Genomic DNA, 5567 nt, shown 5'->3' on the forward strand with positions numbered 1-5567 from the left:
TTTTTTTTTTTAAATATATTTTATTGATTTTTTACAGAGAGGAAGGGAGAGAGATAGAGAGCTAGAAACATCGATGAGAGAGAAACATCGATCAGCTGCCTCCTGCACATCTCCTACTGGGGATGTGCCCGCAACCCAGATACATGCCCTTGACCGGAATCGAACCTGGGACCTTTCAGTCCGCAGGCCGACGCTCTATCCACTGAGCCAAACTGGTTTCGGCACATGTTTGTCTTTTATTAGTGTAGATAATGAACTCACAGAAGGAGAAACTAAAAAAAAAAATCCCATTTACCATTGCAACAAAATAATTAAGATACCTAGGAATAAATTTAACCAAGGAGGTAAAGGACCTGTACTCAGAAAATTACAGGACATTTAAAAAATAGATAGATGAAGACATAAATAAATGGAAGAACATACAATGTTCATGGATTTGTAGAATGAACATCATTAAAATGTCTATACTACCCAAAGCAATCTATAAATTCAACACAATCCCCATTAAAATACCAATGGCATACATCAAAGACCTAGAACAAACTCTCCAGAAATTCATCTGTAATAAAAAAAGACCCAAAATAGCTGCAGCAATCTTGATAAGGAAGAACAAAGTTGGAGGGATCACAATACCAAATATCAAGATATACTACAAAGCCACTGTTCTCAAAACTGCCTGGTATGGACACAAGAACCGACATATAGACCAGTGGAACAGAGGAGAGAACCCAGAAATCGACCCAAGCCATTATGCTCAATTAATATTTGACAAAGGAGGCAAGAGCATACAATAAAGTCAAGACAGTCTCTTCAATAAATGGTGTTGGGAAAATTGGACAGATACATGCAAAAAAATGAAACTAGACCACCAACTTACCCCATACACAAAAATAAACTCGAAATGCATAGAGGACTTAAACGTAAGATGGGAAACCATAAAAATCTTAGAAGAAGCCATAGGCAACAAAATAGCAGACATTTGTTTTACAGCTCCTAGGGCAAGTTGTGATCAGCGGAGTTTCTGCAACCCAAAGGGATAGCTGTCCCTGATCCTCAAAGTGGCCTCCTGCCCGACTTGCTTTGTTTTCTCGCTGGCTGCAGGCATCCCCAAAGACAGCTGTGCTGTGGGGCTTCACGCGCTGAGCAGGGGCTAAATACATACTTTTTGAAAGTGGACATACAAAAGGCCAAGAGACATATGAAAACATGCTCAAAGTCACTAATCATCCGAGAGATGCAAATCAAAAGAACAATGAGGTGCTGTCTCACACCTGTCAGAATGGCTATCATCAACAAATCAACAAATGACAAGTGCTGGTGAAGATGTGGACAAAAAGGAACCCTCGTGCATTGTTGGTGGGAATGCAGACTGGTACAGTCACTGTGGAAAACAGTATGGAGTTTCCTCAAGAAATTTAAAAAGGAACTCCCATTTGACCCAGTAATCCCACTTCTAGGACTATATGCCAAGAAACACCAATCAGAAAGGATATATGCACTCCTATGTTCATAGCAGCACAATTTACAATAGCTAAAATTTGGAAACAGCCTAAATGCCCATTAGCAGATGAGGGGATTAAAAAATGGTGGTACATTTATACAATGGAATACTATGCTGCTGTAATAAAGAAAGAATTCTTAGCATTAGCAACAGCATGGATGGACATGGAGAGTATTATGTTAAGCGAAATAAGCCAGTTGGAGAAAGATAAATATCACATGATCTCACTCATTTGTGGAATATAATGCACAACATAAACTGATGAAGAAAAATAGATCCAGAGACAGAGAAGCATGAATCAGCCTGTCAAGCCTCAGAGCGAAGGTAGGGGAGGGTCGGGGTGAGGGTTAGAGATCAACCAAAGGACTTGTATGCATGCATATAAGCATAACCAATGGACACGGACAATAGGGGGGTGAGGGCATGTGCTGGGGGGAGGGGAGGAAATGGCCGGGTAGAGGTCAATGTAGGGAAAAGGAGACATGTAATACTTTAAACAATAAACAATTTTTTAAAAATAAAAAAATAAAATTATATTTTAGAATATGTTGCCATGGCAAAATTCCTAGTCTATTGTGAAGGGAAAAGTAGATTGCAAGGCAGTTTGATCAAATTTTGTTTAAAAGTGAGATTAAAAAAATGATACATACACAAACACAAACAAAATATAGGAAAAAATACATCAAAATATTTCAGTGATATGCTGGGAAGGTTGATAGGTAATTTTTATTTTTTTATTTTTTTCTATTTAAAAATTTTAACGAATGAACATGTATTACTTTTAAAATCAAAATTTTTTTCTTAAAAAATAAAAACACACTACAATTCTTCTAATGGCCAAATTATGGATTGACATTATTTTCTCTACTATTTGGTATGTGTCCAGTTATTTCTGGGTACCCTCTATCTCTCAACCTCTCTCCTCAACACACATGCCCATCTCCCCTTTCCTTCCCCTCCCCACAACTCAGCCCAGTGCTCTTTCTCCTACTCTAGGGTATAGGGCATTCCAACATGAACTTGTATGTTTAACTGGGAATGGAATCCTGTCCCACACCTTTTGAGGCGTTCAGGTCAGTTCATTCCTCATCAAACGGATCTGATGTTTATTACCCTCATTCACTTAGTAAGTACCAGCCATGTATGTGATCTGTCAGGATAACCCCACACAACCTGAGAGTTCTTTGTTCATAGTAGGTGCCCAATAAATGTATGAATGCATAAATAAAGCACTCAAATAAACAGAGATATTTTAAAGCTCTCTGAGGATGAAAAGACAAGAGAGCTATGGGAGTAGAAAATTAATTGGACTGACTAGGGCTGGGCCAGGCAAAGAGTAACTCAGAAGTACTGGCTTCAGAATTACCATGCTGAGGCTTCTTAATAGATATTAAAATCTTACTGGCTCTCACACTTCGTATTTTGCTAGTGTGTCCACTCCTGTGAGAATTTCAATAGTTTTTAAAAAATCTGTTGAAATCATTAGCTCAGCTTATATTGCAGGGCTGTGTTACACTGTCAATGGAGCAGGATATTTTACTAAATAGCAAGCTGGAAACTTACCTGAATTGATGGGCAGCATTGCTGCACATAGCAGTCTCTTCCTCACAGGCATGGGGCTGATTGTATTCCCAGTTATTCTAGGCAGCGGGCACAGTTTTTGTTGCCCTTTGCTATTAAATTTGCCAGATGCATCAAAGGCCTGGCCTTATTGACAGAATATAAACAATTGGCCAGTAAAAAGAAATACACAGTGCTTCTCCTTCTACGGAAGCCTTTCCTTGACTAGTGTTCTGCCCATTGTAAGCACTTGTACCACATTCCCTGGATTCCGTGGTGAGTTTTACTATGTTGTATTTGTTCCCTTGTTGTTCTCATCATTCTCTACTTGTTACATAGAAAAGGTTGTGCTCACTAAGGGATTTCAGTGGGAAAAATGTGCAACTTGGAAAACCAGACTCATTATTCACCAGCCTTATTAACTTAGCCAACTGGTCAGCCATTCTGAGAGGTAGCTTTCTTCATTGCCTGTAAACGAACTGCTCCTAACCCTCACCACATGATATTTTGAAACTAAAATGATATTATAGGTATATAAATAAATGTAAAACATGTTATAAACATATGACATTATCTTTTGTATGGAATGCAGTAGGTTCTTAAGATATTGGAGATAGTATTTATTGTGGTGTTATGAAGGTAGGCACAGAGTTAGACCCTCACTGTGTACCCTTGGGCAAATCAGCTTCTCTATGCCTCATCTACACTAATAAAAGAGAAACATGCAAATTAACCATCACTCTGTCACTCCACCACTCCGCTACACCCACCAGCCAATCAGAGCAACTATGCAAATTAACCTAACAAAGATGGCGGTTAATTTGCATACACAGGAGCAGAGCAAAGACTGAAGAAGACTGAAGACGGCGGCGGCCACGGAGCTGGAGCAAGCAGGAGGCTTGGGTTGCTCCCGGGGACGGAGGAAGCCAAGCTTCCCGCCGACTGTGGACTCCGCTCAAGGAGGGGCTGGGGGTCTGGGCTCTGCTCAAGAAGCTGGAGGGGGAAAAAAGGAGGGGCTGGGAGCAGCCGGAGTGGAGAAGCCAAGCCTCTCTGCTGCAGCTTCACCAAAGGCCTGGGTCCTGGGTGCTGGAGGAAAACCAGTGCTGGCAGCCAGGGGAAGGAAAGCCTATTGTGCTAATCTTCATGCAACAGGCCACTAGTCTATCTATATAATAAAGAGCCAGGGTCGTAACCACGGATTACGACCCAAGGCTCAACCAGACTGGAAGTCAGTGCTAGGTCGCTACAGCACTGACTGCCTATGGGGCTGTGGATCAGGTTCGGAGAGAGGCCTGCAGAGAGAGGCAGAGTCTGATCCATAGCCTCTGTGGCAGCCACTGATCAGAACTTGCCTCTCTTTCTCTCCCAGCCTGGCCAACACCCGTGCCTCCATTTCTCTCTAGGCCTCCACGGGGACTGCTGATCAGCTCCACCTTTCTGATCAGGCCCCGTTGATATGCCCAGAGACACTGACTGGCAAAGAAACTGACCAATCAGAACCAAATCTGGATCAACTGTGAGGAGCCAATGGCTGCCTAGGAGGAGGAGCTTTTGACACTGACTGGCATAGAAACTGACCAATCAGAACCAAATTGGCCGGCAGAGGAGGGCAGTTGGGGGCAAGATTAGGTCTACAGGGGAGGGCAGTTAGGGGTGATCAGGAAGGCAGAGGCAGTTAGGGGAGATCAGGCCAGCAGGGAAGGGCAGTTGGGGGCAATCAGGCCAGCAGGGGACAGCAGTTAGGGGCGAGATCAGGCCAGCAGGGGACAGCACTTAGGGGCAAGATCAGGCTGGCAGGGGAGGGCAGTTGGGGGCGAGATCAGACAGGCAGGCAGGTGAGTGGTTAGGAGCCAGCGGTCCCAGATTGTGAGAGGGGTGTCCTACCGACAACCGGCAGTCGGACATTTCCCGAGAGGTCCCCAATTGGAGTGGGTGCAGGCTGGGCTGAGGGAACCCCTGCTCTGTAAACAAATTTCGTGCACCGGGCCTCTAGTCCTATCTAATAAAAGAAACACATGGTAATTAGCCGTACGGCCGCTACCCTTCCCGTTGGCTAATCAGGGCGATATGCAAATTAACTGCCAGCCAAGATGGCGGTGGCAGCCAGGCAGCTTAAAGCGAACAGGAGGCTTGCTTGCTCCAGTGACGGCGGACTCCAACGTTCCCCGCCTGACTTGCCGGCCTCTCAGCTGCAACTCTTAGCAACTATGTTACAAATATAGAAGCTAAACAAAACCCCAGAAACCTGCTTTACTCAGCCAGGCTTCAGCCAGCCGGACCGCAACATTGTATCAAATACAGAAGGTAAACAAAGGCCAGAAACCTGCTTTCAGCAGCCGAGGCCTCAGAGCTAAAGCTGGCCCAGAATAAAAAAAAAAAGAAAGAAAAAAAGGAGCGGTTGGGAGCTTCAGTCACTCGCCAGCCTGAAAATGGCCCTCAGCCCCTCAGCCAGACTGGCCAGGCACCCCAGTGGGGACCCCCACCCTGATCCAGGACACCCTTCAGG

The sequence above is a fragment of the Myotis brandtii genome, unplaced genomic scaffold, assembly GCF_000412655.1.
Source record: "Myotis brandtii unplaced genomic scaffold, ASM41265v1 scaffold7, whole genome shotgun sequence".
NCBI lineage: Eukaryota > Metazoa > Chordata > Mammalia > Chiroptera > Vespertilionidae > Myotis > Myotis brandtii.